Source organism: Balaenoptera physalus (genome assembly GCF_965194825.1).
Source record: "Balaenoptera physalus genome assembly, chromosome: 13".
Lineage (NCBI taxonomy): Eukaryota > Metazoa > Chordata > Mammalia > Artiodactyla > Balaenopteridae > Balaenoptera > Balaenoptera physalus.
The window spans coordinates 82,273,908-82,286,430 of NC_138892.1; the positions used below are offsets into that span (position 1 = coordinate 82,273,908).

General features: G+C 43.7%; 1 protein-coding gene across 4 annotated transcripts in view; it reads left to right on the plus strand.

The window, feature by feature from the left end:
* The first annotated feature begins 2,767 nt into the window (after nt 1–2,767).
* SINHCAF (SIN3-HDAC complex associated factor) overlaps nt 2,768–12,523 on the plus strand; it is a 30,732-nt gene continuing 20,976 nt past the window's right edge. Inside the window, exon 1 of one of the 4 annotated variants that reach the window (XM_082419880.1) lies at nt 2,768–5,288. The gene's annotated coding sequence lies outside the window, so the exon portion shown is untranslated. Of the gene's footprint in view, nt 5,289–5,621; nt 6,107–7,259; nt 7,593–12,523 lie in introns of those variants that run through there. The other 3 variants (XM_082419877.1, XM_082419881.1, XM_082419878.1) reach the window with 3 other exon arrangements.

Here is a 12,523-nt window from a genome sequence, read left to right on the forward strand (position 1 = left end):
CATTGCTCCTCATTTTATTGTTAGAGCCTGGCAATTAGTAGATACTCAATAAGTATTTGTTGAATGAATGAATGAATAAATTCATGTCCAAACTCAAATCTCATACTCTCCAAAACAACATTCCTAACCTCTCCAACCACAGTGATAGACAAATCCCTTTCCTGAACTTAAGGCTCCTATTGTTTTTTGTTTTTAATATTTATTTATTTATTTTGGCTGTGCCGGGTCTTAGTTGTGGCACGTGGGAACTTCGTTGCAGCATGCATGCGGGATCTAGTTCCCCAACCAGAGATTCAACCTGGGCCCCCTGCATTGGGAGCTCGGAGTCTTATCTACTGGACCACCAGGGAAGTTTACTTAAGGCTCCTACTGTTCATACCACTCATTTATCCCATGGAATCATACTGATAGATTCACAGAATTCAATAGGAGTTTACAGATAGCAAGGTTTCTATTGTAAATAATGTAACTCATTGAAATAAAAGTCTTGGTTTTATTTTTGTGAATACCATCATTAATGATGGGGAGTTGCCTTCTGAAGTATCCTGACCCATCCTTGGACTATTCATATGTTTAGAAATATTTCTGATATTTAGCAAGACATTCTTGGGATTTTCAAGACTAATTTGGTTCCTAAGTGTAAAAAAATAAGCCCATTGGCTTTTCTTTTCCTTTTTCTTTGGCTGCGCTGGGTCTTCGTTGTTGCTCGTGGGCTTTCTCTAATTTCGGTGAGTGGGGGCTACTCTTCGATACGTCTCATTGCGGTGGCTTGTCTTGTGGTGGAGCACCAGCTCTAGGCGCGCGGGCTTCAGTATGCGTGGGATTCAGTAGTTGTGGCACACCATCTCAGTAGTTGTGGCTCTCGGGCTCTAGAGCACAGACTCAGTAGTTGTGCCGCACAGGCTTACTTGCTCTGCGGCATGTGGGATCTTCCCTGACCAGGGCTCGAACCTGTGTCCCCTGCATTGGCAGGCAGATTCTCAACCACTGTGCCACCAGGGAAGTCCGTGGCTTTTCTAATGATGGTCCTTCAGATAGTCAAAGATTGTTCTCTTGCTCAATCAAAACATAGCCCTTCCTTCAATTATTGCATTTATGCTGTGGTTTCCAGACTCTTTCATCATCCTGATTACCTCTCCTGTGAACTCATTCTAGTTTGTCAATGTCCTTCTTAAAATAAAATTACTTTTGTTACCGGTAATTTTATTTTTTAAAGTATGCTATTCAAATGTCATAAGACTTAAAATTTCTATAAATTCAGAGGTTGCTCTTTCTAAGAGTAAATTTGTGACAATTCTTTAAGTCTTTAAGTTCAGAAATTTGAAAAGTTAATTTTGATTAAGTAATAGATACCTTTTTCTGGCAGCTGTCAACAGTTGCTGGAGGATTGCTTAGATCACATAACCAATTCTATACTTATAGTTTAAAATTATCTGACTTGCTCTGACCACTTGTTAGTTGAATTTCAAAAGGATTTAAACAAATAAGTAACAAAATATTGTGCTTGTTTAGGCGTGAGGAAAACGTTTAGTCTTATAGCTATTACCTGCTAAGGAACCAAACCCAATGTTTACTAATAATAATCAGCTCTTTCCTGGGCTCAACAAAAATGTTTTGATGTGGTTTGTACCAGTCTCTGATGAGGGTATCAGCCTTCATTTAAAAAACAATCATTAGCTTGAGTTGTCATTACAAACCTTACTAAATTGCTGATAATATCCTTCATTACCAAGCACGAATTGTCCTTTTCAGTCCTTTATATATAATTTTTCCTCCATTCCAAGATTATAATAAATTGTAAAATTGCTGACAATAGTTAATCCTCAAAAGAAGACAAAAAAAGCTACAGAAGAAAAAGTAGCAAGTAAAATAGAATTATATAGAAATAAATTAGATGAGGTAAGAGGGGCTTGAGCCTCCCTACTTCTGAAATGGTTTTACTATCTGGCAGTTATGATCATTAAATGTTTGCTAAATGAACGAAAACATTTGAGCAATAAGCATAATTCTGCAGCGGGGACAACAAATTATAAGCGAGGTAGTTGGCTTAACCAGAGTATCTGGTAACTTATTTTCAATTTCAATTTTTACTACATTTTCTATTTCAATATATATATATATATATATATATATTTTTTTTTTAAATTTATTTATTTTATTTATTTATTTTTGGCTGTGTTGGGTCTTCATTGCTGCGCGGGGGCTTTCTCCAGTTGCGGCGAGCGGGGGGCTACTCTTCGTTGCGGTGCGCAGGCTTCTTATTGCGGTAGCTTCTCTTGTTGCGGAGCACAGGCTCTAGGCACACGGGCTTCAGTAATCGTGGCACGTGGGCTCTAGAGTGCAGGCTCAGTAGTTGTGGCGCACGGGCTTAGTTGCTCCGTGGCATGTGGGATCTTCCCGGACCAGGGCTCGAACCCGTGTGCCCTGCATTGGCAGGCGGATTCTTAACCACTGCGCCACCAGGGAAGTCCCAATTTCAATATTTTTGATAACTCAGTATGACTTCAAAATAGCACTATAGTCATTAAAAATACTCAAATATTTTCCTAACATGGTGTAATTCAATCTCCTATAATCCAAATTTACATATTATAAATTCCTTCCTCCCTTCCTTCCTTCCTCCCTCCCTTCCTTCCTTCCTATTTCCCTCCTTCCTTCCTTATGAAAAAGTCACTTAGGCTATTCAGGAAATAGTATTTTAAAGTAGCTCATAAATGAAGCTATTGGCCCTGGATAGAGCCAGATATAACAACACGCTCAAGCAATGAAATGAACAAAAGAACCTGTGGAATGCACCTGGTTGTTCAAAAATAGCAGGTGCTTTTTTTTTTTTTTTAAGACTCTAAAGAACTCAAATTTCTCTTTAAGGATTTTGTTGCTACCTTTCCTACAAAAATTACCCAGATTGCTTCTTGACCCCTACTTTGAGAGTAGAGGAAGTCTTACTGTATGGTATTAGCTCAGTAGCATAGTATATCCAAAATACTGTAATTCCTGCATTCTTTGCACATTTAGACCTATTTCATCCCTGGATTACAATATATATTCTTTTTTTTGTATTGAGGTATAGTTGATTTACAATATATTAATGTCAGGTGTATAAGATAGTGATTCAATATTTTTATATTATACTCTGTTTAAAGTTATTATAAAACAATGGCTTACTATATATTCTTTACATAAACTTTCAAGAGAAAAGGCATTCAAGGTGCATATTTACATTTTATATAAATATATATTTTATATTTATATTAAATATATAGATATATCCTATAAGCAATAATTGAAGTTTGAAAAATATTACTATACTTGCAATTTCCATACTTTCAGAAGCATATACTAATGTGAAGTTATTTTTGGAGTATCTGTCATAAACCATATAAGTACTTGAGACAACCGGGGCCAAACTTAAAAAATCCTCTTCAAAAAGAAGAAGGTAGAAGTTTATGCTTAGAGTCCATTTTGCCACCAAAGCCCAGAAATGGTTATTAAGCCTATTCTGCTTTACTTATGATAAGTACAGGCATTATATCAATCAAGGTGATCACTGTAACTTCCAAACTCATTTTAGGTTGAACACAAAAATTCTAAACTAAAACTGTTTTTATGTGAGATAAGTCTATAATAAAGTTGAAAATGTCCACTGATTTATTACTTACAAGCAATTAGTCAGAGTTTATTATGTTCTGTGCACTGTTTTAGGCACTAGAGTACAAAAATGAATACAACATTAAATTCTTGCCCTTAGGGAGCTCACATTTTAGTGAGAGGTGTCAGTTTTTTTCTCCTTTGCAGGTATTTAATACATCATTTTCATATACAGTTACAGAAATAGTATGCTACAGAGCTTAAAGAAAAAAAGAAGCATTAGTTGAATTCAGAAGTGGATTTGTCTTGTATGTACTAGGAATTGGCTGTCCTATTAAATTAGCATTTCAGAAGTATCTATTTAAATCCATATTGTTGACACTACAGTGAAAGCAGTGAAACTTGTCAGCAGATGATTAAGTTTTATGGTTGATGTCCACACTTTTGTATCCTGGGACCAATATCAAGTTTCTGGGAAAAACATCCTTCCTCTCTCCCCATGTCCCTCTATCATTAAGTCAGGGTCTCAGCCTGTTGGTGTTAGATGTGTCTGGGAATAAAGGTGTATCACAGTCATTTTTCACTTACCAATTTGAGAAGATTTATTTCAGTTTTTCAGTTTTTTTCCCCTCCTGAGGCAAGAAGCATGGCTACTTTTTCAATTCCCAAGACCACCAGTTGGTAGTAGTATTTCTGGGTGAGTGGAACACACACTTTACCAGCAGCTGGAGATGGTATGCAAGTCCCTAGATTACTGGCTTTCCACTAACTAGTCTTTTAGGAAAGCGACACTGTTCCCACGGAAATCAACAACCGTTCAACTCAGGCTTGAAATCCTAAGGCCGAAGTGGAGAAGAAAATTGGATTGTAAAGGGTTGGGTTACTGTTTGAGGAGGGCAGACAGGAGTTAGTGAATGGATAGAGTGTCAAAATGGGACTTTACTAAAAGACTCATTAAACTGCAATAAAGACAAACCTCTTCTGGCCCCAGAAAATTAAAAAAGAAAAAAGATTCAAAAACCCATTTTCAAACAAAATTTAGCAAATGTGGGAAACGTATAAACTCAGTGTGGATGCTTGCAAGACCACCTCCCTTGTCACTTCAGGCCAGAAACCGGGCACAGGTGTGAGCATTTTGCAAAAACAGTTTTCAAAACTATTTTTCAACGCGAAACCGTGCGCCTGAAGAGCTTCAGAGCGGAAAGCACTTCACGCAGTCTAGTGTTCTCCCTGCGTTGCTAACCTTTCCGCCTTTCCCATCCCGCCACTCCCCCTTGGCCGCCGCCTCCAGCCAGGGGGCGTTTGTTTATGTGACGTCAGCTGTAGTAAGCAGTCCCCGCCCCCGTTTCTCTCTGGCCGCCTCGTTTCCCGCGCCGCGGCGCTTCTCCCCTTAAAAGGACAATAGAGGCCTCGGGAGCGCGCGCGCCCGCCGGGCCTTCTCCCCTCCCAGCCATCGACGCGCGCGCGCCCGTATGCAAATAAGTTCGATTCAGGAGAATTTTGTACCAGGAGCCGCGCGTGCGCAGAGGGAAAGCGGAATCTACACCTTCCGCGCCAGCGGTAGCAACTGCAGAACTGCAGGAGACAATCTTTCTAGACAAGGCAGTTGAGAAGGAGGGAGCGTTTGGAGGTGGGCTTGGCTTGGCGTGCACTCCGCACCTCGGGAACGTTATTGCGCGTGGAACGTCTGCTTTTGGCAGGTGAGTGACTCGAAACATTGCTGTGGTGCAAAACTGTCTCACGAGGCATTGATTTAAGAGTGGCATTTTTTCTCTTTTCACCTCACCTCACCACCTCCCCCTTCCTTCCACAGACACACACGCACACATTTATATACACACAGGAAGTTTTGTCTTGGAGATGGCATTGCTGGGAGCGCTGTTTTCGTGATCTTCAGACCTCAGATTCTTTTGTATCTGCATGTTTAGTGTGTCCTTTTCAATTGGGGAGGGTATCTGAGGCAAACCGAAAGTCTTGAGGTGGGGGAAGTGAGTGAAGCCTGGAAAGGAGTGAGGAATCGCCGGAGGTGAGGGATCCACGTTGAAGGTGACAATGACTTTTCTCAGCCGCAGTGTTCGCTGGCGACAAGGAGTTCGGTGGCTGAAAGGCCCGAGCGAAAAGGAGTTGCTGGCGATTGCGGAGGGACCCCGGGTCGGTGCACCCGCGTGGGCGCGCGCCCGGGAGTGGCCGGCCGCCGTTGTTGGACCTCGTGCTTTAGTTTCTTGCGGCCCCCGCGCGTGTTGTGATGAGGGTGGACAATGAACGCCCCTCGCTCGAAAACTAAGTTGCCGCCTACTTGCGAGCTGGCGGGCGGAGGGCGTTTAAATCGGCCTTTCGGGTCGGTGCCGGCGTGGCCCGAGTGCACGCGGGTGGCGTTGTCCGCCCAACTCCGGAGGGATGCGGATGCGACAATGAGCAACACGCGGCTGCTCGGAAGCGGCCCGGCTAGCAGACGCCTCTCCCCGGGCCGCGCCCAGTCAGCACGGGCGTCCGGGGTGTCTGTGGAGCCTCAACTTTGGTTCGCAATTTATTCACCTGTAGCGTAGATTTGGGCGCCGCGGCGCTCTATAGGGCGACCGTGCGCGGCTTAAGATGGCCAGTCGGAGCCGAGTTGACTCCGGGATGGAGGCAGCGGCGTTGACTGAGCCGGAGGAGTGCGGGAACTCCGGAGGGCACTGCTTTTTGTGCCGAGCGTGACAGACCACGTGCTGGGGCTGCGACCCGGGTTTGGTCGGGGGTCCGGCTGAGCGTCCGGCTCGCGGTCAGCCGGGAGATGCGGGCGCTGTCGGGGCCGGCCGGCAGGACAATGTGACTTGCTGATGATGGCGTCTTGCCAGTTTAAAAAGCAGAGTGAAAGTCGCCAACTCTCGGCCGGTGCGGGGCGGGGAATCCGGGCGTTTCTTATCAAGGACATTGCAAAACTTAGATTAAATGGGCCTACTGCTAGGGGAGGACGCCGGGACTAGCCCCGGAGTCCCGGGGCGCGGGGTCCGGACCCTTCCCCTGGGCGGTCGTTAAGTGTCTCCCCCTGAGAAACAATCCCACGTCCCTGAGGCTGCACGTAGGCAGCGCCCGGCTGGACAGAAAACAAAGAGCTGCATGTGCCGGTGCGGGCCCGGCCGGCGCTCAGGGCGGCCGCTGGGCGGGCTGGGCCCCCCCGAAGTTCGGACGAGTTTCGGGAGGGGCTTTTTGTCCCTCGGGCCCTCGCGGGGAAACTTTGGCGGCGCTACTTGTGCGCGGTGCGGTGCCGGTGCGCGGGGAAGGCGGCGTGCTACCGCGCGGCGGGCGGCCGAGGGGCGGCAGTCGGGGCCCGGCGCTGGAGCCCCGGCGCCGGGTGCCGCGACGGCCGAGGGCCCGGGAGAGCGCGGCCGCGAGGGCTCGGCCGGCTCCCCGGGGCCGAAGCCTGCGTCTGGGAGGTCTGTGGATCCGCCTTTGAAGTCGAACTGTTGCCATGTTTGAATTACGTCAGGGCAAAGCCATGAGGAGGAACAAGCCCCGGCAGCGCAGCGTGCGGGAGGCGCGGCCTGCGGGAGGCGCCGGGCCGGCCGGGTGGGCGGGCGGGCGCGGGGCCCGTTGTTCCGGCGCAGGTGAGGGAGGCGGCGGCGAGAGACGCGCTTCCCTCCCGCCGCCGCCGCCCCCGCCCCGCCCCGGCGGGCAGCTCTCTGCGGGAACTTTCCTTCCGACCCCAGTTGCTGTGTTTACCCACTGATCCGCCAGGGAGCGGTTCTCTTTGCTGCCTGGTTGCTTCTGTCTCGGCCGTCGCCGCGTGCCCGGGGAGGGTGGGGAAGCGCAGCCTGGGGCGACCGCTGAGAACCGGGGCGGGACGGGGAGGCATTTTGCTGCTTTCGGGGAAACCGGCGAGCGCGGCGAGCACCCCTCCCCCACAGCCGAGCCGCGGCCCGCAAGTGCAGGGGGCCCAGCCCCGACGACACCCGAAAAACCACCGCGGGGAAGTTCGGGGCTCCGGTTGTCCTACAAAGGGAAGTGAGGACTGTGGGTGAATCGTGCGTGCAGCTCTCGTCTTTGTGTGTTTACGTGTGGGAGGGGGGCCGGCTGGGGCGAGGGCTGGTTTGGTTGGGAGGGGTGGCTTCTTGGGGGTGGTAGGGCGGTGCAGAGTTTGTTCTCGTAACTCTGACCCTACTAGGTTTCTTTGTTTTTGTTTTCTCGCTCTAACGTTCGATTACTCCAGGCACCCGGAAGACCAGGAATTACTGTTTAGTCAAACATCAACCTGGGGCGAGACAGTTTCTCCCCAGCCGTCCTTCCCCCCGCACTCCTCTCTCACGTTGTCCTAAGGAAGCTTAAGAAAACTACACCCCCTTTCCTCCTAGTAATTAAAAAGATGAATTTGACCTTGTCATTAAAAGTACTCTGAAAGCACCTGTTTTTGAACTGGAGTTTGCCTGACTTGAAAAGCCCTTTAATAATTTATGTTGCAAAACCGAACACGTATATTACTTGCTGAATCTAAATTAAATTCTGGGAGTTTATTTCTGGTGGACTTGGAGAAAAGCCCGATGGCATTTAAAGTATTTATATAATGGTTTGGGGAAGGGGGAATCTTCCTCGGCCCTAAAGGTATGCTTGGCTCAATGTTCCGGGCGTTATCTTTGGACGACCTTGAAGAAGCTAGTACGTAGGAGTTAGGCCTTACTTGCAGATTTTCTGTGGGAACTGGGGAGGAAGCTGCTCAGGGGTTGACACAAGGTAGTGGCTAGTGATGCCCGCTAGCTGCTTCATAGTTCCTGTGAACTGGGGTTGACCTTCTGGTTACCCCTCTTAGATTTTTTCTTTCCAAGCTAACTTTTTTTTTTTTGGTATGTGGCCCCAGGCATAGCTCAGAAATTATGCTGGTTTGACACATGGATGCTTCTTTGGTATTTGGGGTTTGCCTGCAGTCTAGACATCCGATAAGCAGCACCACGTCTGTTGCTTCTTTCTTGATTTCTCCTGCATTTTGACCATGTTTAAGAGCTAGAATCTAAAAGTGGTCATTACCGAAAAATAATAATATTCTGAGATGCCATGCCCACACAAACCAAAACATCCATACAAATTGAAACCAGTTTTGTGCTGTCATTGTTTTGTTATTAAATAAACATTTTCCCCGAGAGAATGAGAAACTTTGGATTTAATAACTTTTTGGCTTTGGGCAGTTGTTTCTCTGGGTCAGGTATTTAAAATGCATATGAGGCAAGGCACACTTAAAGCAAGTTTTACTTTTGGTTGTATTTTCTTTGTATATTATAAACATTTATTTAACTTGTTGCAGTTTGAAGTAAAAAAATTTCCAAAATGTATGCTCAACAATAATCATTAAAATGTTTGCAGCATAAAAAAACAAATAAAATAAAATGCATATGAAGAGCTTTGCAAATACACTGTGAAATTCTTTGATTTGTTTTTCTTAATTAGTATTTTATAGCCGAGTTACAGCTAGAATTTCAGTATTCCGGGAAATTTCAAATAAAATATCTTAAGGGTTTTTGTTTTAAATATCAGAGGAAATGTGCAGCAGAGATTTGGTTTATAAAGGTAAATGAGTTGAGACTGGGAAAGACACAGACAAGGTCTCTGCTGCCTTCCCTTTCTGCATTACTTTTGCCAGAGATTGGAGTTGAAAAGTTCAATACATAGTATATTCTAGAACCTTTGTGGGCCTCAACGCTGCTGTTGCACAGTACTATTAATTCTGTATATCTGGAACCTGGATGATCAATTTTTTCCCAGAGTTGTAATCAGGCCCTGGGAAAACCTGGCTCATGAGGCTCAAACTCAGGCAGATTTATGTCAAAAAAGCAATTTGAGAATGATTTTCCATGTAAAATAAGTTTTTCACTGGGGAAAGCTTAAGCTTATTTGAAATCTAAACCAACTTTATAAGCTGTTGTAAGGACAAATTAATTTACTGTGCCAGGCACATAGTAGGTTGCTTTAAAAATATGCGGTTTTCCTTTTTTCCCTAAGCAGTGCTGGGAATATAATTGGCTAAGAAGGAGGGGAACACATTTGTTGAGGCACTAGGTTAGTTGTTCAGAAGTCTCTGGGGTTGAAATGCCTAGGTTCCAAAGACTTGATCATCTTAAGTAAGTCATTTTGTAGTCAAATTTTGTCACCTGCAGAATAGCAATAATAATAATAATACCTGGTTCTTGGGGATATAAATAAGCAAATCATGTGCTTGGTAAATACTGACTATTGTCCTGACAACTTTGGGAAGTAGACATTTTACAGAAGACAAAACTGAGGCCTGGATCAGTTTCCTTGCTGGAGGAAGTAATTCAGTAAATGATGAGTGGAAAGAATGAATGTCTTTGGCCTCTCCCCCACCTTCAGAAACTGGTTCTGGGAGTACACTGCCTTCAACTCCTGGTTGCCAATCCAATTCTGATTCAACCACTTTACATCAAAAAGTCCTGTGGAAATCTAGAATGTGCTATTTTCTTTCTTCCTGATTTGTCCACAAGAGTGTCCTGTTATAAAGTGAAAATATTTTGTTGTCTTTTGGTTCTCCAGTTTCTTTCTCTCTCTCTTTTTTTTCAGTTTCTCTTTTAATTGAATCTGCAACTAAGGTTTTCTGTATTATGGAAATGATCTGGAAATGCAGCTAATGCAAAAGAAGGGAGTGTATTTTCAAGGGAGCAAAGTTTTCTTTTTGTACTAGAAATATGGAAGTCACAGGCACATTTGCTATTATATATTCAAGTACAAAAGTTGCAGTTGAACTAAAATAATTCATTTCTAGCTTCATATTTAGTTGTTTTCACGTACTATAAGTTTGGATTAATGTTTTTTAAATTTGGTTGGTGTTAATATATGCTGAGTTTAAATAGCTCTCATTTTGCGATTCATTTCTCCGCACAGTATTCTCCTAATCTTCCCTTCCTCTCCACGTGCCTGCTTGAAATCAGCAAGAAATATTTTTTCTACCAGTTGTTATGAAAGCATTGACTTGTTTACTATTAATCTTTTCTAATTAAAGTAATTCATTTGGTTTACATTTCCTGGAAATCTTAAAAGCTCACAATTTTTTTCTGCAAAAGTCTACAGACTAAATGTTAAAGAAAAATGACACCATTCAAAACATCAGTTTTGGCTACCCCACTCTTCTTAGCAAGTTCCACCCAGTTTTGTATACTTTGTACATTCAGCACCTGGTTGTAATATAACTAGTTTCTGCCCTGTTACAGTTTATCATTGAGTAGAGGAAATAATACATTTAGTTTCTGCCCTGTAACAGTTTATCATTGAGTAGAGGAAATAACACATTAAACAAGTTCTGGTGTGTTTGTTAGCTATGGAAAGGTTTTGTAAAAAGATAGAATCCTTAAAGAATTTCTCAGGTTAAGGGGATGGAGGAGAAACCATCTTGGACAAAAATAGGAGCCTAAGTAGAGATGGGGCTAGTTATTTAAGTTGGTTTGACACTCCTGGAATATCAGAATTCTAAGTTGGGAGCAGCTGGTAGTCAGGACTAGATCCTGAAAAGCTTTGAATTTCTTGCCAAGGAGTTTGGATATATCCTGAAGCCAGTGTTGGTACCTTGGAAGGAATATTAACATTTGAACTTTAGGAAGATACCACCTGTCTGAAGGGTGCAGGGAAGTCGGTTATGAGGCTCTGACAGGTGTTCGAACACCATAATGAGGGACAAACAGGCAATGGGGATGGAAGGGACATGAACCAGAGAAGTGAAGGAAGAAGCAGATTTGCTAAGGATTTCATCGTGGACATGGTGGGGACCATGCAGAGGATGAGAAGAGAGAGCCTAGTTGACTTGCAGATTTTTTGTGTGACTGTATGGATGGATGATAACCAAGATGGGTGAACACAGGAGGAGCGTGTTTGGAAGAGAAGACTATATGATCAATTTAGGGCATTTAAAGGTTAGGACTGCCAGTTCTTGTATTGGTGCTTCAGAGAGCTTAAGGAACTTTCCTGAGGTTTGGGTTAGACCAGGTGTGTGCTTTCTTCACATTTTTGTCAAACTTGAAAATGGGAGAACAAGCTTCACTGAAAGGAATATGGTCTAGTTTCATGAACTTAAAAGTCTCTCTGAAAATGCTAAGTTTCTCTTTTCCCACAAACCTGGTCTTAAAAGAAAACCTCCAGAAATCAAGATTCTACCTTCATTTTAATTTGTTGTGCATGTCTTGGGACAGATAGAGTTTATATTTCTATAATGTGCAAGTCTTATAAATTTAAGGAAATAAATGGTGTACATACACTGATATTTTCATACTCTTACTTCACAGCATCCCTGCAAAGTAGAAGTGAGATTTCACCCTAATATTACAAAGGGAGAAGTAAAATTCTAAGTGACTTCGTATTTACTTGTAAAGACAAAAGCAGAAATAGACTCCAACTTGACTCATAGTGCCTTCTTCACCACACTCACAATAGTTATATTTCTTACTGATAATCATCTCTTAAAAGCAAATGAATACTATGTTCCCAACCTTTAACTTTCCCATCCACTGGAATCTCTCTTAATCTGGTATTGGGATACCCAGTTTTTTTTTTAACACTGTCAAAATGGGATTTTTTTATACTATCTAAAACTCAGACCTGGATTTGTGATTTTTATTTTTAACCTGTGCTACTTCAGCTGAACACTTATTTCTGAGTCTGACCCCTTTCCTGTAGGAGGAGTTCTAGATTCTGCTAACGTGGATTCCATAGGCACCACTGTATAAATATTTTACCATATAATTTCTCAGGCTGGGTACATGTTTGGAGAAGCTATTGGCGAACAAGTGGGGATCCATCACCTCTTTTTCAGTTTTCCTCCAGGCAGGTTTAAATTTTTAAATTTCACTTAAAAAAGTGAATCAGTAAAGTAAATTCAGAACCTTTGGTGTTGGGATGTGGGTTGGTATCTACTAGAAGTAGGTGAGAGGAAATAGTTGTGTTTAATTGCCCCATGGCTTTCCTT